The sequence below is a fragment of the Falco punctatus genome (assembly GCF_963210335.1).
Source record: "Falco punctatus genome assembly, chromosome: Z".
NCBI classification, from domain to species: domain Eukaryota; kingdom Metazoa; phylum Chordata; class Aves; order Falconiformes; family Falconidae; genus Falco; species Falco punctatus.
In genome coordinates this window covers 562,804-584,469 of record NC_137586.1, presented here as the reverse complement: position 1 = coordinate 584,469, position 21,666 = coordinate 562,804, and the positions used below count along the sequence as shown (strand labels likewise).

The 21,666-nt window shown below is 44.5% G+C and overlaps 1 protein-coding gene across 1 annotated transcript in view; it reads right to left on the bottom strand.

The window, feature by feature from the left end:
• Positions 1–21,666, bottom strand: part of ATP8B1 (ATPase phospholipid transporting 8B1) — a 75,184-nt gene that overhangs the window by 40,297 nt on the left and 13,221 nt on the right. The window contains exon 1 of the mRNA XM_080371783.1: positions 1,877–21,666. This exon is cut by the window's right edge and continues 13,221 nt beyond it. The gene's annotated coding sequence lies outside the window, so the exon portion shown is untranslated. The remainder of the gene's footprint in view (positions 1–1,876) is intronic.

Below are 21,666 nucleotides of genomic sequence, written 5' to 3'. Positions count from 1 at the left end.
AGAACATTCACAAGCAGTCTCACAAAGGCAAACGAAATGAAGAGAACAGTTTAGAAGTTACCAAAAATAATCTCTATGATACCTACAAGTTAACAAAGAGACAAATACTGGTGTGGGGCACATGCAAAAGCAACCACACTCTAATGTGAACATCAGTAACAGCAATGCAGAAGCCGACAAGGAAAAACCACACAGTGACCAAATACCCCTTGATACCTGAACCAGACTTGAAAGAGAAAGACAAATAAAAAACTCAGAACCAAACAGAAAATTGTGAGCAAATTTGAGCCAGCACAGGCACTTATGCAGGGAGCTGAACCCAGGACTCTAGCAGCAGTTACAGAGGCAGGGACTGTTCCAGAACCAGGTTAGCTCTAAGTCCCACTGATGCCCAGGGCACTCTTCTGTTTTCTTCGGCTGTTGACAACCAGACACCCACCCACCCACCCAAGATAAAAGGCACCACACCGTTATTCATTGCCAGAAACTATTTCTTGCCAGAAGCTCCCTGTACAGTATGCTTTCTTCAGTTTCAAAACGCTTGTGCTGACATTCAAACCTGCGGTGAAACGCTTCATTAGCTGCTCCATTTAACACGGTTCCATTCAGATTCTAAGTGAAGGGATGCTATTTAAGCTACGGACACAAACCAGTAGCAAACATGACTGAGATACTGATTTTTTGGGGTGTGTGTCAAAAAATACTTTTCACCTCCCAAGCGAGTGACTGACCTCACAAGGAACTTTTCCAGGATCTTCTGTTGCAGAGTTATGATGGTTCCACAACACCTAGTACCGCTCCAAAGGCTGCACAAACATTGACTAACGAGTAAACACCCCACAACCCCGAAAGCGATTTTCCTCATTTATAGATAGAGGGGAAGGGAAAAAAAAGAAGAAATAAAAGCCAGACGCAGAGCAACTAGCCCAGGGCCACAAAAGCAAGCCAGCACAAGAGCGTTAACTGCCGGAGCTCTGGCAGAAAGCCAAGCTGCCCCGACCCCCGCTTACCTCCTCGCGGGAGGCACCGGCTCCTGCTGCCGCTGGGCTGGGCTGGGGCGGGCGCCGCGGCCTGTCAGCTGCGGCACATCCCGCGGGGCCTGCGAGCGGTGCCGCCGGGCCGCGCTGCGCTGCCCCGCCGCGGAGGGCCTGAGGCGGTGGGGAGTCCTGGGGGGGGTCCTGAGGTCGCGGGGGGGTCGCGGGGGGGGGGGGCTGAGGCCGCGACCGAAGGCCTCCCGGGCACAGGGCCCTCACGCCACGCCGTCCCCAGCCGCCTCGACCTGCCCTGACGAAGCCACTCTTCTCCGAATGAATATTTAATTGTTTAAATATTCATCGCGCTATTGGATCTCCACAGTCCGGCGGAAAAAGACCTCCCCCGGGCCCCAGCCCCGCCCCGTAAGGCGCAGCTACCGCCGCCTTCACACCCCGGGCCACGCATCGAGGGGCCTTCAGCCCTCCCAGCAAAACGCGCCGGGCTCAGGCCGAGGTGATGTTTCGAGGGGGGAAGCCGTTCTAAGGCCACCTCGGGGTCGGCTCTGACCCCTCCTGTGGCAGCGGGGGCGGTTCGTGACCGAGCTCTGCCCCAGAGCCCCGGGCCCGCCGAGCGGTCCTCGGGGGGGGCCGTACCCGCTGGAGGCCGCCCCCTCCCCGGTTCCGCTAGAGCCCCGGCCCGGCCCACCCACGCTCCCCGGCGCTGTCCCCCGCATGGCCGGACTTTGCTACCGGCGCGGAGGCTAGAGGGCGCGGGGCAGCCCCGCAGGTGCCGCCCGAATCTCGGCAGGAGTCGCCCTGCGGAGCCTCTGCCGCCCCTCGCCGGGAGCTGCCGGCCCCGGCCCCTGCCCCGACCCCGGCCCCTGCCCGTCCACCGGCAGCACCTGTGGGCGCGGGTCCCGGCGCCGCTGGCTCGTTCAGGGCCCCCTCATGCCTCCGACAGCCCCGCGCCCGCCCGGCCTCCCCGCGGGAGGCGCCGCCAGACCGGACAAACAGGTTTCCCCGGCTCGCCGGGCAGGCCCCGCCGCGCAGGAGGAGGGGAGGGGCCGCGCCGGCCCGGCCCGGTCCCTATGCCTGGCCCTAGCCCCGGCCTAACCGGCCCGCGGGCGGGAAGGTGGCGGCGGGACCCTCTCCTGCTGGGGCCGCGGCTCCGGTTACCCGGCGAGGCGGCGCCGCCGCCTCTCCCCGCCCGGCCGAGCAGCGTCGGTCGATGCCGCGGCAGGTGAGGGGCGGGAGGCGGCGGGTGACCGGGCCAGGAGCAGCCCCCGCGCCTCCCCCCCCCCGCCCCGCCCGCTTGGGCAGCCTGCGCGCGGGCAGCCTCGCCTCAGCGGCGATGGGGCAGGCGCTGCCTCACACGAAGCGCCCGGGGGGGAGCGGGGTGGGCGGCCGGGCCTGAGGGGCAGAGCGCTGGATCCTGAGGTAAAAGTGTCGATGGCGATAACGAAGATCGAATGGGAATCGTTGTCCCAGGCACAGACGTGTCGTCGGGCCCCTTCCAGCCGTATACCGCTCAGCGGGGCTGCGCCGGCTCTGCCCCTCTGCCTGTACCTGCGCTGGCATTACGCGGTGGCTGTTCTCTCATCCAGAGGTGACACGAGTGCTTCAACAGCTGCAGGTTTCCCTCGGGTGATGCGGTGCTCCGGGCCACATCACCCTGAAGGCCGGGGGGGGCGGTGGCTGGACCCGCTGTGGGGGAAAGAGGACACGGCCCCAGGCTCTGGCCCTGCCGCCCCAATAGGCTGCATTTCCGCGCTGAGGCAGCCAGGCCCTGGTGCCATTGCTCACCACCATGGTGACAGCTGACAGAAGCCAACACTGTACCGACAAGGTCTGGGGCAACAGTTACCACTGTCTGCTTGTCACCCTGCCACAGGCGGGAGAAGCAGTCTGTCTGGCACGACGCCGTCCCAGGGCACCAGGCCCTGCAGGGTGCTCAGGTGGGCCCCACGCACAGCCCAGGCCGGAGGCAGCAGGTGCCCAGGCCAGCGGCCGTGGGTGCCGGCACCCAGCAGGCACAGCTCTTGCGATGGGAGGGACCTCCCTCGTGCTGTTTTAAGTGACAGGATGACCCTATCCCATCTTCATTACCAGGACTGTATGGTGTTACAGAGAAAACTTTTTGTAAAGGGTACAGGATTGTAACCTTTTGGCATTCGTAAGAGCTGAGAAAGGACTTCTGGTTTGTTAAGGAATGATTGGAGAGTTGGAGGGTGCTCAGTGTTGTCAGTACTTGAAAGCAATAGTTTTGCTTATTAGCTAATGAATAAAGCGGTTATGTGTAGGGCTGGCAATAGGGCAATTCTGCTGTAATGCTGTATCTATTTGCAATCCTCTTCACTCTATTTTTCTTCTTTCAGGCTGCAGTGAAATACATGTGAACATCTCGGGAGTAATGGCAACTCATCAAATGAATGTGACAGGCTCCAACTGTAAGTTTTAATTAGTGAAGTTTCTTAAGCCTTAGTGTGCAGTGCTGCTGTAGTTGGATACTAGTTCCCATGACCTGAAATCCAGACCCTGAGAGGTTTTGCTAGTTTGTTTGTAACCTGGGTTTGTTGATTGGGTCACCCTGTCTCAAAGGCTTTCACATTACTGTTTTGCTGCTGCGCACACGTGCACGGCCAGACACACATGTGCCCTGTGTCTGCATTCACGTGGCAGCCCTCGCAGCTGTCCCGGTTGCAGGAAGTGTCTGGGAGTGAACAGCACCAGCGGCCTCATCCTGTTGAGGCCTCCATGTACTCTGGTACACATGGAATAGAGAGTCAGGAAAGTATTTAGAAATGGAGTTTAATGGGAATTCAGGACAGAACGTGCTGATTGGGCAGTTCTTCACCAGACCATCTGGATCCCTCCCTTCTTCACCCCTGGTTCCTCCCCTGACTATCCCACCCTGTGCTATTCCCAAAGGCTCATCTCTGCATCCCCTAATGCATCTTGTGCCCCTGAGGCAGCAGCCCGTGCCACTCTGTATGGCTATGGTGACCACTGTGATGGGTGTCACCTCCAGACCTCAGGGCTGGTAGCTCTGCAGTGACAGCTCTGGCAAGGCAAAGGCTCTGTTTCTCTGGCTGAGTCATTTGGGTGCGCCCATCCCCAGTGCCCTGTGCACCATTTTGTGTGGGGAAATGTGGTTTTTTTTAGGGCATAACCTAAGAGGAGGAGCTAACCCCCACCCCACAAATGTCCTGGGCGTACCAGGACCCAAGGGCAGTTTTGAAGTAGTGCAGATTTGAGCCAAGAAGTGAACGTTTGGGCCCAGGTATTAGGAATGGTGGCGTTAGGAAGGGCAGTTTGTGAAGCTGCTGATGGTAGCCTGCACCAGTCTGTAGCAGGAAGAATTGCCTAGACTTTTTATTGTTTTCCAGAAGTGTGTTTCCTGCAGCGCAGTTATAAAAATTTTAAAAGTTTAATACATAGCCCAGCTTAGAGCAAAATACTCGCTAAGTGTTCCTAAATAATAAATATTTTAAAAATTATTATGAAATTTTTGCATGTACTTTTATTCACAAATAATGCAGTTTATGGCAAGTGAAATGCAGATATGTTTACTGATCTGATTAAATAGAAAAAATGGAACATTAGCTATCTCTTAAAGTGATGATGGGATCAGTAACATGAGCCAAATGCTCTAGCGTTTAACATGCTCCTTCTGCAATAATGCTTTCAATTTTTTGCTCAGTGCCCAGCCACTGAAGTTAAACATCTGCTTCTGTAATGTTTTCTTTCTAAACCAGCCCAGCTTCTTTATTTTCTTTTAAATGAAACTTTTTTTTTTATTTGACCTTATTTGTACAAGTGAAACCTCAAAAACTTGACTGAAATTGTCTCACTGCATTCTATTCCTGGTTTTGTTTTGCAACACCTATCCTGGCAGACCGGTTTTTGAAGCTATGTACACTAATAGAAATTGAGACAAATCTACCTGCATCCACAGTGCTGTATCTTGTTAAAGACAAGGTAAAAAGCTGCTTGCGATGGTATCATAATACCTGTTTGTGATGTTTGGATCTGTTCATGTTATGGGTGCCTGTTTCTTCGGTGGTTTGTGTTACTAGTGTTGATGTGTTCTGCAGCAGCTACAGTCACTGTGAGAACTCCCAGGCAGAGAACCAAGTTGTATGCCCGGGCACTGTGACCAGATTGTGATTTTGTTCTGCTGATGTGATGACTGGGGAGCTTTGAGTGTGTACACAGGCTGCTGCTGCTGCTGCTGCACATAGTTGTCTCCACTCTCACATCCTAGGTACACAGCACCATCTCCTTACTGTCAGTGCCTTGGTCACAAGCAGCAAAAGTCCTGTGCTATCACAGTGAATTGCATTAAGGGGATTTATGAGGCTGAAAAAGCACTTACCTTTTTTTGCTGGGTAAAATTTCACCAGAGCTGGTTCCCTTGTCCAGGTTCTTCAGATTAGCTGTGAACTCAGTGTTTGCATTGCAGGGAGCAGAGAGTGGCATGGTGGTGGAGGAAAATGGTTGGGAAAGGTGCTCAAAATTGGAAAGAAGTGACATAATTTGGGCAGCAATTCTGGTTTAAATGCACTTTTGAGTATTTGCTGTGTTGTTAGTTTGCATGGTTTGTGTTAATTTCTCCTCAAGAACCAGCTGCTGTTTCCCGATTTGATTTCTTGCCCACAGAAGGTAGCGTCAAATTGGCAACTAACATTTTCAGGAATTTTCAACATTGTTATCCATTTTAAAACCAATATCCACCTGCCTCTTTGGTTGAAACTCTGCAGGTTGATCAAACATACTGAAATGAAAAGCTTCTTCATACACCAGAGTATTTTGCTAATGCAAAATCCCCTTGTCTTTCAGTCAGTAAGGAGGAAACATAATTCCCTGGAAGGCATCTGGTTTGCTCCCCTTTATGCAGACCCCCTCCTGAAGAGGACATTATCCATGTTTAAACATGGTGGCGTTCAGGTGACTGTGTCCAGGAAATAGTTTCCATCTGGCTGTAGCGATACCAGCACCTGATCTGTTGCACCTTTGTTACTCAAGTCATATTATGAAACTGAGTGAGAAAGACTACAGTAGAATATCTTCTATTCTTGAAATAATTTCTATCTTAACATACACTCTTAGTTTGGCATAACACTGGTCTTTTATTATTGAACAGGTACACAAGATGGGGGTGGGGTGGGGGGAGAAAAATAAAAAGCTTGGTATCTTGCAGTTTTTAATCAATACACCATCATACCATCATATCTTTTGATCCCTTGCTGCAGGCTTAACTAAGAACAGTGTGTTTGATCATTATATATGGGGGAACGTGGCTGAGGTTAACACTGTTTAGCTATTCATTCATGAGTAGCTGTTGCAGAAATAGAATCTGCCCACTTGTGGATGCTGCTCTATAATAAAAGTGATCTTTGTTTTGGACTGATAGATAGGTAAGAGATTGCTTAGTTTATTTTTCAGTAGCAACAATACTCTTATTTTCCTGTGCCAGAAAGTCTTGTTCAAATACACTTTTTTTTTCCCTAGACTGTGATGACCTAAATGGGATGTTGGATTCCAAAGCTGTGTCTTTCAGTACCTTTCTCTTTTACTACCTGCCTCAAATTCCTCACACAGGAATAAAAACAAAGTTAGTTAAAATAGTAACATTTTGGCTTAACAAAGCAGCAGAGGTTTACTTATGCCTTTGACCATTCCATTTCTGTCCAGGAAATTAATTCATGTCCAGGGCTGAATATTTGGTTTCTCTATCAGTTTTCAGTAGGTAGCTGTATGCACAGCTAGGTTTGCATGATGCCCTTTCAGGAAGAAGTTTTATTAGAGAAAAAGTCCCCTTAACAGTGATTAATTGCTATAGCAGTGACTAATGGCCCAGTCCAAATATTACCTTTTACACTTAGCAAAGTACTGGGTCGTGCTTGAGGAACATGCAGTAGCCATTCTGTAAGTCACAGGCATGATGGAGGAACTTCCGCTGCTGCCACTCACAGAGCCTGATCTCAGTCAGTCCTAGCAAATACCTCCAATTCTATTTCTGAATTTTTCTCCTGTATACTTCCTCACTCCCCCTTATTCCTTGGTCTCATCTTTCACTCGGGCCCCTTTGCCCTGGAATAGCAACATGCTCTAGTCCAAAATATGGTAATTTCTGCACTGTTGCACTTTCCCTCTTTCCCTCCCTCTCCTCCTGTTTGTCCCATTTTGTCAGTGTTTGGGACTCACTGTGTCAGAGCTGAACTTTTCTGGGACACAGGAGGACTTGAACAGAAGTGGTTGTTGGGTAGCCTCTCCTTGCTGCCCATCCAATGGAAACACAAGCCCCATCACTGTCCCCAAGTTGCTGCGTGTTTTAGCACACAGCATGTCCCCAGCCCTGCTGTACTTCTGCTTCCTCATCAGCCTGCTGCTCCACTCTTCACCAGAGTGTATGGGAAGGGGAGCACAGGGGATGTGGGGGCATTCTGCGAAAGGATGTACTCCTCTGTAACGAACCTGCATATCCTTCGTCCTGCTGCACAAAGCCTTGCGAAAGGAGCTGCTGTCGTCTGAAGAAGTTAACCCTGACACCTGTTAATCCCTGGTGGATGCAAAGCAAGATTGTTTTTAATAAACATAATCACTTAGAGATAAGCAAACTGAAAACAAGCACAGCCATGGTAATGTTTTGAATCTGCCAGGCAGGCTATTATTTTTCCCATCAATCTGCAGATTTCTGTGCAACCCCTAAGGTGAATATGAAGCTGCCTGACCCGAGTTTGTTTGGTTTTGTTGTATTCCTCATCACCAGAATGTTTTAGAACTTTAGATGTTATTTCTTTTTTGAGAAGTGGGGATTGTAGCTACATTTTGCATAGGGAAAAAAACCGCCACAACTTAATTTCTTTTTCAACTAATGCTAACAGTTTGTGGCTAAACTTGAAATTGCACCCAAAACCCTCTGAGTATTGCTTTAGTCTCTCAAAACCAAAAGCTATCTTTTATTTTGATCATCAATACAGTCCTTTTCAAAATGAGCTGTATAAAGTAAGTGTATAGTATTAAAATAGCAACTCTAGGTTAATCAATTTTAACTTTGGGGTTTTTTTTTAAGCAGTGAGCAAATAAATTTAAATGCTGGAGCACGTGTCAAGGCAGGGTTCAGTTTTGCTAATAATTAATTGTTCAAAAATACCAATGGGCACTTGATTTGAACCTAACAATAGTTGTTCCTGTGTAGCAAGGGTTACACATATCAGTAATTATGTATTTAAGCGGTTCTGTAACACATATTTATTCACAATCTTACTTGAATCGTTTCCTCATATTCACAAAACAGGGAATGATGTGGCTTTTCTTTCTATTAATATATATAACTCCATTTTTGAAACCTGCTGTTCAGCTAGAAAAGCTCTTTTGGGGGACTGAGAATGGCATTACCACCAGGGTAATAAACACACAACAAAGTTAGGTCATCCCAGCATGTTCTCAGTTTACTTTGGCCGGGTTTATTAAACGAAGACCAACTGTAAGTTTGTGAAATGACCAATTATTTCTGTGCCAGACTTCATCTTTGAAGACAGATTTCTTGCCATCAGCTGACAGGATTCTTATCTTGCCACGTTCTGGGAAGGATGAGGTCCCCACGCTTTGTAGACATCCTACAGGGCCCTGGTCAGGATGGTATCCACGTACAGCTATAGGTGCCTGTGATGATGTGGCTTGAAGCCTTTTGAATTTGCAGTTTGAAGCCTTTCTGATTCACAAGCTGTGCTGTAAAAGCAATCCTCTCCCTGTTCATTTTTCCGTTGGTTACTTTACCAATAAACTCAAACAGGGAGAGAAGTTCTCAACATCTTTTAGCTAATCTGAAAGCAAAAGTTATTTAGGTGCTAATTTTGAAAATTATTAATTTGAGGATAGGGTGGATGCTAGAACTTCTACAGTTTGTAAAGACAGGAAGTAAATTGTGACAACACAGTATGCTAAAATTGATTTAAAATACCTTGATTTAAAATATTCCTGATGTAGATGAAGTTGGCTGTAGTGTATTTTTTCAAATATGTGAATTGTTATTCACTGTGACCATTCTTCATAAAAGCTTCATGGAAAGACAGGGGGTTTTGTATGCAATGATTACATGCAAAATGCATGGGTTTGGGCCTGCCTTTTTTTTTTTTTTTTTTTTAACTCAGGTCTGTTCAGATAACTTTACTAAGAAATTTCTACTCTTGGGTTGTATTTTGCAAATGGCTAACATCCAGCCATGGCAGAGATTCAAGCTGAATCGTAAGACACACTTTGCAATGGCACGAGTGAGCACCAGACCCTCCTAAGTGATGCAGTCATAAACATAAAAAATATAATTTTATCCATCCTGTAATAATGATAACTTTACGAGTCTAATACTCAAGGCTATAAGGAAAAAGAAGGCTTGTACAGAGAGGTAACAAGTTTTATAGCGACATGTATTGGAAGTATGGTCAGCTTTTGGGGTACATAAGCCCTTCCCTCTGTTCTGAAACAAAAGACTGCAGGCTAAGTGCCGTGTGGGGACAATTTACAGGGCTTACCTGAACTATGCAAATCATGTATTAGACTGAGAGTGAGTGTTCCTAACCTGTAGTTAGTTTGGTGTTTGCTGCTTTTCTTACAGCTCTGAATGCAGGTTTGAGAGCCCCAAAGTAGCCTGTCTCCTTGTACTATATATTTTTTACATAGAACTATTTTTCTCCTCCTCCTCACTTCAGGTTGCATTGGTTAATAACTTGGTGGATTGAAGCATAAGATAGGCAGTGTTTAACCTGCCTCTAAGTGTTACTTAGAGCTAAAGTTGGAAGTGAGGCATTTGTAAGATTTACAAATTTTTGCTTCTTTTTGCTTTTTTTTTTTTTCATGATTTAAATTAAAACCTTTCAGACAAAATTGATAGATTAGAGGTCTTCCTAGGTTAAAGCCCTGTTTCAGTGTCAAAGAGGCTAAGACCCGATCTTTTAGTGCTTCAGCACTGGAAGATACAGTATCCTAAACTCAGTATTTAAAAGTGAAGGAACCAACACATCAATCGCAGACGGAACTCTAGAGGGAGTTCTCAGGGCCTAAGAATACCCATGCCTTCATGTCTTTTCACATAGTCATGTGATTTCAGATGGAATATTAGTCATGAAAATCAGGAAAAGGAGTGGTTTTGTTTTGTGCTAGAACCTTAAAATTCTTGTAATAACAGAATAGTCTGAAGTTTTGCAAGGTTTTTAGTGTGGTTTATTTTTTTTTTTTCCTCTGCAGCTTGATACTGTAAAAATGAAAGTGTCATTAACAGGATGAGCATGGAGACTTTTCTAAAGTAACTTATAATGCATGGACTCAGTAATCTAGCAGAATACAGAGCAGGTATTCCTAACCCTTGCTTGCTCACAGGTGACTTGTGTCCTTGTAATACAGGTTTCTTCATGAAGGTCATCTCTGCATAGAAATATTTTCCTGCCTGCTGTTTTGCACTTGTTAGGGGTAGCTCTGCTTTAAATGAGCTATCCTTTCCAATTTGATCATTAATTAGCAGTGTTGGGGTTAGTGCAGCTCAGCAGGGAATTCCACCAAGATGGAGTGCCTGCTGAACTGTGCTGAGAGCACCTCGTTATTCCCTGTTTTAATGGATGTTCTCTTGTATCATGCTTATACACATAAAGAAGTCCTAATGCAATTTTCGTGGTGTAGTTGTAGAGATGTGGAGAAAGTTTGCTCCCTGCAGCAGAAATAGAAGGCTTATGCTTCATTAATAGCTTGGTAGCTGTTCCTTATTTTTTAATTTAAATTAAATTTATTATCAATTCCGTAATTGATTTATTAATTTATTAATTGAATGTAGTCAGTGTATTTATTAATTGAAATACAGGATACTTGATAACCATATGAGAACACATTTTTCTGCTCTGGCTGCAGGAACTGGACACCTGAAGGTTTCAATTAGATGATGTACAGATCTCCATTTCCTTTGTGCAGATGTTGTAGCACAGCTGTGACCTGCTTCACAGCTGTAATCCTGCACAGGGTGGAGTCTTCCACGGAGCGGAGTTCACATATTACTCATCTGTGTTATGTGCTGCAGTAGGTTAGGAGATCCAAATAAAGGCGTTTTTCTTGGCAAGCACTGGTACTGGAGCTGTGTGAGACCCCACTGCCTCCTCGGTTTTGCAGTATCTGTGAATATCTTTCTTGAGCATTTGAGTAGTTCCACTGGTGGTGCCAGTGGAAGGTCACCTATCGTGATTCCAGCTTTGCTAGTAATGTATGTCAGCATTAGTAACGTATGTGAAGACTCAGTGGTAAGAGACTGTAGTATAAACTATAGTATAGCAGCTTTGCAAGAGAGATTAAGATAATAGTGGGCTCAATTTATAACTGTAAATTGTAAATCCATTGTAAAGAACAAAATTAATTTCCAACTCCAACTATTAAAAAAAATTGTTTCTTACACATTTCCTTTTCTGTGAGCCATCAACTATATACATACGGATTTTATAAAGTCTCTGTTTCGGTAGAGAAAACCTTTTTGCAGTCAAGCAAGCTAGTGATGTTTTTATGTGAGGAGATCAACTTTTTTCCCCAACTGATCTAGTTGTAAAATCTAAGGGCTTGTAAATTTCAGATGGAATATTAGTCATGAAAATCCAGAAAAGGGGTGGTTTTGTTTTGTGCCAGAACATTAAAAATTGTTGTAATAACAGAATAGTCTGAAGTTTTGCAAGGTTTTTCGTGTGGTTTATTTTTTTTTCCTCCCAGCTTGATACTGTAAAAAATTACTAATTGTAAAAAATAGGGCTTAATGTTTCTAGCAGATACAAAAGGAACCCTTGACTCCATCTGTTTTCTAAATCTATGATGATATTGTTGGCTTTTAAAGCAAATAATGTTTATTCTTACCTCCAAAAACTATACAAAATATTTGAGATTTATTTACATAAACCACAAACACAAAGAATAAATAGGGAGGTGATTTTTACACAGGGAAAGAAATGTGTCATTCAAATTCACTTGTTTCTCTGCATTTTACGTACTAATGCTTTTCTAAAACAAATCGGGATTTTAACAAGGAAAAAAAAAAGGGAGAAAGAAAAGGCTCAACATATAACTACATATTCATCTATCCAAGTAAAGCATTGTAGAAGGGAACGGTGAGATGTCAGCCCTGCAAAGCGTAGCCTGGCATCTTCCATTTTGGCGAGCCGCCGCATCAGGGCCGGCGTTCCTCCTCCCAGCGGCCGATAGATGGGGAACCACACCACTGAATGGCCGCTTACCCAGCGGCCGGGCGCTGCTGGCGGCCTGCAGTTTCGGAAGTTGCTGCAGTTTGTTAGGGAGCATTCTTTGCTCTGAAGGCAAGGTTACACGGCCCTTTCACCGGACCGTAACTCCAGCTTCCTTACGCAGGAGGTTATGCTGCTTTTCCCACCAGTGTCTGCTAGGTCTTGCTGTTTCCTTTATAATGGTGGCAGCGTTCATGCATCTGTGCAGTGAGCTGGATCTGCAGAATGACAGGGCTGAAAACTAATTTGATCTCTCCACGCCAAGAGAAAAGCTTCATCTTATTTGTTGCCTAATAGGGATTATCACAGGGCTGGATGAGGGGTGGCCCCATTGTAAAGAGTGGTAGGAACGAGCAGAGGCAAGAAGAGGGAAGGTGGGACCACCCATTCTAGCAGCAGCTTTGATTTACGCAAAATAAAGTTGTTTTTTCTTGAATGAGTGGGTCAACTGAGATGATGTGTCAAAATTTAGTCCTCTGGAACTGGATTTGCAGTATGATCCTATTGTTGTGTTAAGTAATTTTGGAAAATAATGGTTATTTGTCTTGGAGGTTTTTATGGATTCAGTTTTAAGCCATGTAGAAGAAACCAGACTTTTCAGGGGACAGGTACTGAACCACCTGGAGATTCAGTCTCACTAAGTACGGGCTTGAGCAAAATAACTAAAACTCAACACGGCTACCTTTGTTGCACACTTTTGAGAATCTTGACTGTGAAGTTTTAAAATAATGCTTTTAAAGCATTAGATATATTTACTGTTACTTAAGATCAGTTCAGGAAGCAGAAAGGCATGAAATCCTGCACGATTTGGATAAATGACAGACATACATTCAGCTGTTGCCATGCTGTGTGAGTTACTGAAGTCTGAAATTACAAATTATGTTGGTTTCAATGATAAATTCAGAACAGCAGAACACACTCATACTCTCACAGAAATATTTGGAAATGAAGGACTCTTGGTTAAGAGCGAGGAACTGAAAAGCAAGTGACCTGATTCCTGTGCCTGTTTGCATCATGTTTCTTTCCTGAAATGGGGAATTTGCCAGTGACCACCATTAGGATTTCACTCTGTGACAGCATGCCAGCCAATAGGATTGTCACTGTGCAAAGAGAAAGATAAGCGAAATAGGGGCTTCTCCTTGTGCCAGCAGCATTAAACTGCTCCAGAGATAGGCAGGCATTTGTTTGTTACTCCTGCACCTTGGTGGGACCTGGTTTGGACCTTTGTGGGTTTTGTCTTGCAGGTTTATAAGTCAGTACCTAATACAGTTTTCACAGAAAGCAGTTTCTTCCCACCACCACCCCCTGAAGAGCTGAAATGATTTAGTCCTGGAGCCATCCAAGTGTTTAAGCACTTCATTCCTACTCAGGTTCCCATTTGATATTTCAGTGGGAAACTGAGTTTTGCTAACAAATCTGGGCATTTGCTGTGTGAAGCAGTGTAAGGCCCATTCCACATGCATGGTCTGTGTGGCCCCTGCCTTGTGCAAGTGCCACTGTTTGTTTAGCTGGGTTCAATAAGGAAAAGGTGTGAATACAGTAGTCTTGTGTTACAGACTTCAGGGTTTCCCCTAGGCCTTAGATTTTCTTGCAGAAGTGGTCCCTGGACCCTTTTGAAAACTGAAATTTTACCATCACTGTACACTTAGGAAGTCTGTCTTTTTTGGGTCTTTTTACCATAGAAGGATTTTTTTCTATTTTTTGTTCTCCCTGTGAGTCTGTTTCCACAAATCAAAATTCAGTAATTTCTGACTGTCACTTTTCTTTTCTGCAATCTGTATGACAAGCTGTCTTTTATGATTTTGATGTGTCTTTCCTGAAGGGAGCATTATTCTTGTTTAGCTTACGTGTAATGTATTTCATTGTTCATCTCTGAGCAATTGTTTTTGTATATTATTGATTTTGTGACTTGCATTGTCGAATGCACAAAACTGTGCACCTTTTGGGTAATTTGCTGCTTTCATACTTTCTGAGAGAAGGTCATGTATGTTGGCTTGACTGAAGCGGCAACAAAAAGCTGCTGTTATTTTATGTACCTTACAAAGGGAATCCGTCTTGTGCTTCCCTGCAGCTACTGTTGGAGGCAGTTCTATGATCAGAAATGACTGTAACATTATTCATAGAGTCCTTTGTGCTGGTTTACTTAGGACTGTTATCCCAGATAGTATGCATGGGTTATTAGTGTACTCCTGACTTGCTGGCCTGCTGGAAAGATGGGAAAAACTAGTTCACCCGGCAATTCTAGCAATAAGTCTATGAAAATTCACTGTAACAAGGGAGTCCCCCAGGGGGGAAAAAAAGGTACTAAAGCAATAATACCACTTACAAATTCAACGTATTGTGCAAACATTAAATAATCTTTTAAGCAATTCCAAGAGAGATGTTCTAGTAAAGTAATTTCAGTGACTTAAATGCTGTTGCACTCTCTGGCAGGCATTGAATATGATTATGAGGAAGAAAGTAAGAATACCAAGGAGAAATCATTGTGGCTGCAGGCTACGCATCCAGATGCTTTTAAGGGATTATTATGTCATGGACTTGTACCCTACAATTGCTCTCTTGCCACGCGGTCTGGCATGTCTGCACAGGCTACCACAGTTTTAAGACATAAAAGTAATAATAGATTATCTGGATTTTTTTCCCTTTCTATTTCAAGAATAGTTTGTATGGAGAGCATCCAGCACTGTGTGATAAATGGTATCTTCATAGAGATTTCTAGCAAGGGTTCCCTGGACATGTAGGCCACAGGCAACAGTTAAGGAACTGTACAGAGCTATACTCGTGACCAGCCTGTGTTTGTGTACTGCAGGGCAGCCTCAGGTGCTGCAGTTGTCCCCACACAGCTCAGCTCTGGGACTGGATCTGCCATTGTCTCTAGCATCCACAGTATTTATCCATCACATAGCAGCATATCTCTGTTTTACCAGAGACATGCCATGTGAAAGTGAGTCAGTTTGTTTGTTTTTAAGAAAAGTTACTGCTTTTAGCAACCTCTCAAGAGTCATTTTATGTAACATTTTCATGAGTGGGCATGACTATATATATATATTTTAAAGGCATTACAATAAAGTGGCCACATATGGTATTTCCAAAAAAACTGTCACGGCATCCTTCTTCTTTTCCTGTCTTATAGCTAAGAGGAAAGTATTCCATAAAAGAAATCACACAGCAGAGCTCATGTTAAGTGCCCTGAGCTGTGGGAAGGATTGGTTTAAAACAGAATGGGAGAGGAGAAGTTGTACTTGCCAACCAGGTATGCTAATAATAGTTGGGACCTTAGGGTGCTCTCCTCACTGTTGTAACTCTTAGCCCATCCTTTTAGACCTGGAAGAACTTGGACTGTAACATCTGGGCTTGTCACCGTTCTCCTGTGTGTTGAAGGTGGTGTTGGAGCCTTCGTATACAGTGCTGCAGCGTGGTATCTTTTACAGCTGGCTCATTTTTATGTTCTCTCTGGACCCTGGAATTTTTCTGGTGTTCTTAAACTGCAAAGCAGAGTGCAATTAGTGGTGTAATAAATGAGAGTTCATTATTATCAGACAGATATCTACACAGTAAAAATGTATCCCCCTTTGGTTTATTTGGTTTTGGTATTTTTATAGGCATTTGGAGTAAGTTCAAGACTTAATATGCAGAGAAGCATGAGCTAACTAGAAATTCATTCACTCATACTACTATTAGCTCCCTTACTTCTTAAAATGGCTGATTTATGATGATAGAGGTTGATAGCATTAATTCGATTAAACTCCCAAAGCAAGCAAAGTAGAAATGCCTAAGCACTGGATTGCTGGTGTATGTGATTTATGCTCTATGTGTGTTCTATAAAAATGTCAGCAATTTTAATGTAGACACATCTGCATTAAATTTTTGCAGTTTCTCTAAAAGTGCTGCTATTTGGACCAAAAAATATTCAATAATATATTTGTATTATATGTATGCACCCACATAAATGTGCATTCTCTTTCTCTCATTGCTGATTTGCATAAATACAGTGTCTTGGAAATAGGCCCTTTTATTCCAAGTTTCACAGGAGGAAGCATGTAATTATTAGATTTGGTGAGTTAGCATCTATTGACTTAGCTTGCTTCAAAATCAGATTTATTTTAATTATTTCAGCTATTGCTGCTGCTTAACTAAACCGGTCTGTCTCTGGTACGTAGCCCATCATCTGGGATGCTTGCTGGGGGATGGCATTTAGAAGCAACATGTTTAGCTCTATCTGAAGTGTACTACAGCTTTCAAACTGTAAAGGTGTGGCCATCAAAGCATAAAAATATGATCGAGGAAAATAACTTCAGGAGACAGGGAGCCTAGAAAAGAAAGAGGTGGAAGAACAATGGGGGTAATGTGGTGGGAAATAGAAGTGAGGGGATGACTCAAGTGGAAAAGAAAAAAGAAAGGAGAGAAGTGGAGAAGGCAGCAGTTCATGCTCTGGGACCAGTGGTCTTGGGGACAAAGGGGATGATTGAGTTAGGGGAATGCAAAGATCAGAGGTGGCATGAGGGCTCAGGAAGGACATTGCTTACAGAGGTGGAAAGAACACCAGCTGCAGGCATTTTCACCAGGCACAGATTTGCAGGCAGGCGCGTGGAATGGAGCCTGTGCCGCTATCACCTGCTGCCACCGCAGCACCCGTGCCCTCAGGGCTGCTCAGCCATCTGCCGCGGCCCCGCTTGCTTGTCTGAGTGCGAGACCTTTTGTCCTTTTTTGCACAGATTCGCTGTAAAAAGTGGGAAGCACCCAGAGCAGCTGGGGCCAGCTGGCATGTCTGGGTGTTCCTGGCAGGGCCGAGGTGGATAGTATCTCTGCACTGGTGAAATGTGTGGTGTTCCTGGGGCGAGAAACCTACTTCACCACTGCCTTGCTATAAGATGATGTCAAGAAAACTTGATTTTATTCCTGAGTTTTTATTCAATTACAATTTTAAAGAAGGAGGAGGGTTGGGTGTGTGTGTCAGTCTGTTTGCTTTGAGGCTGGAGAGCTTTTGCTGAGGTGCTTGTAATGGGTGGGCAAAACCACACTTCAAAAAATCTTTTAATTTAAAACCCCCAATATATTTATTTAAGATAATTAAAAAACCAGTTCATATAACTGAGAGATAGAAAATTATAGGTATAGTATATATCGATAGTACAATGGCTGATTAAAAATCAGGCAGAACCACACAGAAATCTGTGCTGAGTATGTAAAGATGTATAGCCATCTACAGAGTCATATGTACCTAAATTTTTGACAGTGCAGAAGACTCTACCTTAGCTGATGTCTTTTTCCTTTCTCTACTAATCCTCCTCCCACTCAGCAAGAAAATTATCTGCAAAGGCTTACGCAAGTGTTACATTATAAGACTTATTCAAGAACAATTTAACACACCTCTGGAGAACTATTCCTGACTCTTGCCTCGGTAGGCTGAGAATCAGGTTCCCTGTAGTGTTCAACTTGTATCCTCAGATAATCAAAAAATTTAGGTTCTGCTTGACACTGGCAGATTCACGTTGCCTGCAGGTAGGATTTTACCTAACAGAGTCCTCCCCGGTCATGTGTTTCTTTCCCAGGAATTGGAATTGTTAGTTAAGGCTCCACTTCTTTAGTGATGCTGGCTAGCTGGTGACCCTGTCGTGCTGCTGGAAGGCCTTGGAGCTGCAAGTCACTGGAAATAAACATTAAGGAAATAATGGCATAAACATTTCATGTGTATCTTACTATTTTCTATTCTTTTAGCGGCATACAAATGGCGACAATCTTGCTTTCAGAATTACTGCAGATGACTGCAGTCTCAACAGAGAAGCTCTGAACAGCCTGACTTGAGTGGATTGATATGCCCTGTCCCCAGCTTCTGCCAGATGTTACCATCCCCATAAGTGTCAGCAGAAAAGACTGTTCAGAATTTAAAAAACAGGGAAGCAAAAATGTTTCTCTGGTACAGAAATGCAAACCTGCTGAACCTTAGATAGCTTAAGACTTAGTATTTCTAATGGGTTTGTAGGTCTTCCTTGCTGATGAAGATTTATCTACAGATCTTTCAATGTCAGAGGAGTTTGCTCTTCTGAGGGTTGTTTGAGTCAACAGGGTATGTGATGCGCTCCCTGAATAGAGTGTCCTACCGTTGGCATTATCTGCTGCCTGGAGGGTCTTCTGGCAAGAAGAGGTATCAGTCACTGCTTTCTTATGGCTCTTCTTTCAAGCACACCAGATGGAGATGAATATAGAAATGCCAGGAGAACAGTCTCCACATGATGTTTAGCCAGTCAGGACTGAATTTCATCTGGAAAGATCAACATGCCAAGTCATGAACTGCTTTTCAAACAAAGCTGACACTCTGTCTCTCCTCTGGCACACAATGTTTCATTCTTGAAAATACCAGACCAGTTTTAGTTCTCCTGGGTGTTTGGTTTTACTGCATTAACGTTGGTACCACAGGGAGTGCTAACCAGACTCAAGAATAGGAACTGATTAGTTAAAGGTACAGTGCTTTAATACTTTGTGTTACTTCACAAGGACTGCTAAGCTTGTTGTCCCAGGTCTGCTCAGCTTTTGGTTTTTCCTGTGCCCTTGGTGGTGGAAGGAAATAAAGGCTTTATCGCTGGTGTTATCTGTGGTGGAGTTTACCCCCCACCCCCGGCCCTGTATTTTGCATTACATCTTACCACCACCCTGGCTGGGACATCTGTGGATCCCAAGTGGCTGCACAAGTAAGCTAAAGTTTGTCTCCTCTTAGCAAAGCAATAAAAGCTGGTCTAAGCTTGTTTATCACTCTCCACAGCTTACAATTTCATAATTAAGCTTCCTGCTTATATCACTAAACTCAAATGGGTGATAATTCCATGTACTGATCAGGACCTTGTTCATCGGTGGATGCTTCGTCTTCCACTGTCTTGTGCAGATGTTTTGGTGTGCTGAATGTAATAACATTATGTATCCACTCACCTCTCTGCACACTTGTCTTCCCTTACGTGCACATCTGACTGTTCTCTATGTGTAGACATTTCCTGGGGAGACCGCCTTGGGTTGTGTGGAGGTATAGCTGTGGTCTGAAAAGCAGACCTTAACGTTTCTGGTGAAATTGTGTACACAGACTCTGCAAATTCTAAAGAACTGGAGAGCGGAACACTTTCTTTTACTTTACTATAATCATCCTTTACTATACCTCACTATCCTGTACTTCTTAATTGAATCTGCAGAGGAGAAAAGGGCATTCAAATGCAGTCCGAAAATATTTACATGAGATCCTGCAAGGCTTTGAGGGTAGCGCTGAGCTGCAGAAACACCTCCCCCAGTTTTCCATTGGAAATGTTATGTCCCAAGCTAGCAGCATAAACACCTAGAGCAGCATGAATAAGTAAAAATGAATGGAAATGCTTTATCTGTCAAAAGATAACTTGTAGTTTTGTTTTGTTTCTGAACTAGGAGAAAACGCTTGTAGAGGGAGCCCCAGTAACCATTCTGCATTTGGAAACAGAGAGCTGGGCAGCACAGTCCTGGAATGAAATACCTCACTGCTCTGCCAAAAACTGATCGGGCAGAAAGTCCTGACTTGCTTCAAAGCCATTCCCAAATGTTTACAAAGAGAAGGACAAGGAGAAGGATTAGCCTATGCAGGAGCTTTTCGGCAAGGTGTGATAGAGGTGATTTGGTTTAGCCAAGCAGCCCATTTGAAATCTCCCCTTGTAAGCTGTGCTTCTGCCACCTCTGCTGTCTTTCCTGGGAGCCACATCAAAGGTGTTTGGCTTTGCAGGCTGTTCTTGTACTTGCTCAGGCACAAGCCTGTCCTTTAGCTCTGCTCCTGCCCTTCCCAGCCCTTCCCCCAGTCCTTACTGGTGTTAGGCTGGCAACATCACCCTGCCTCACATTCGAGCTGAATTTTTTGGGTGCTTCGTTTCTCCAGCACTGCTTGTTCCACCACAAGTTTTGTGATGGCCAAAACTCGACTTGCTCATGATGCCCTTGCAGCTACTGTATTTCTTTAAACTTACATAGGTTATTATTTTAGTAGGCTTGATTGTAATCTTAGTCTTATTTCCAGGTAAGATAAGGAATGTGCTCCTGTAACACTGGTAATACTTACCAGAAGATACTTGCAAGAATTTGCAGCATTTCTACTCTTGTCTTTGCAGGATAGAGAAATGTTTCCCTGGCTGCATACGCACAGCCCAGAGTCAGCAGGGGCACCACCAGTGAATGAGGGCTAAGCAGAACTTGGCTGAGAGGCGTAAGGTCTCAATCGATATGGCTAATGCTGCTGCAACAGATGCTGCTGCTTCTGCTGCCAGCAGAAAGCTACTGCTTTGATGTTGCACGTTGTTAGGTCAAGGATTGAGTTGCCAGCACAAGGGGCTATACAGGCTAGGAAAATGAATTTCAGTTTCAAAAGTCTTTCAGTCAGAGAAAGTGCTTGGTTATTAATGAGTCCTCCATGGCTCTACAACTCTGAAGGATATTGGGAAACTATAAATATGGAATGAAATACTGAATTACTTTAATTTCTACGGAGGCAATATTCTGAAATGAGAAGTGAAATACCCACTAAAGCACCTAAGAAAGGAAGTAAAATTTCCCTCTGCCCAAATTCTGTATTTTTCTAAAAATTCAGTGATTTCCTTAGCAGCATAGGGGAGCTAAGAGCAGCTTAGGCCCACACTGTATTTAATACAGGATTGCATTTTGAAATGCTCTGGTTTGCAGAGCAGTGGTGGTCTGTGAGACCATGGCTAGTTTGGTGATCTAGGAAGAAAATGGAGTTGTTTATCAGGCCAAGAAGTTTAGGAGATGCTATAAAGAAGTGTAATCTCACACAAATAAATAGGTAGTGTAGATAAGGATTTAAGTCAGGAGAAAACATCAGAGGTTTTACATAATCTGGTTTTGGCCATTTTTTGTTTGCCACACTCCCTGTTTGGTTTATTAAGAAAGAAATGTCCTTGAGTGTAATTCGGAGGTTGGATGGATAGAACTGATTCAGAGTCTGAATTTGCTCTGCTTGTTACGAAGAGCTTGTTTCTCAGTGGGCTGACATCCGAGCCTGGTCTTGGCCCACCCCATTCTTGTGACCCTGCCCAGCCATCCCGGGCTGTGTCTGTACACGTGGGCTTCGCTTAAAAAGAAAGATCATTTATATCATTCCCTATTTTGCAGGCATGTTTAGGAGAAAAACATCCCTCTGAGGTAGACAAAAACAAACTACTGAGGAGGCAAAACCAAGTCCAGCAGAAAGCCATTCTGTATTCTGGAGAGCTGATTTCAGTGAAGCATGAGACCTGTGGGACAGTGGCAAGATCCTGAAAAACTGAAACTGTCTGGCACGTAAGTATGACCCATGCAAATTCCTCCTTTTTCAGGGTGAGGCTTTTCAAAATAATTTCAGTTTTTACGCTTTGCACAATATTTAATGCCACTCTTATCCTTTATTGTATTTTGCACACATTTTGAGCCTG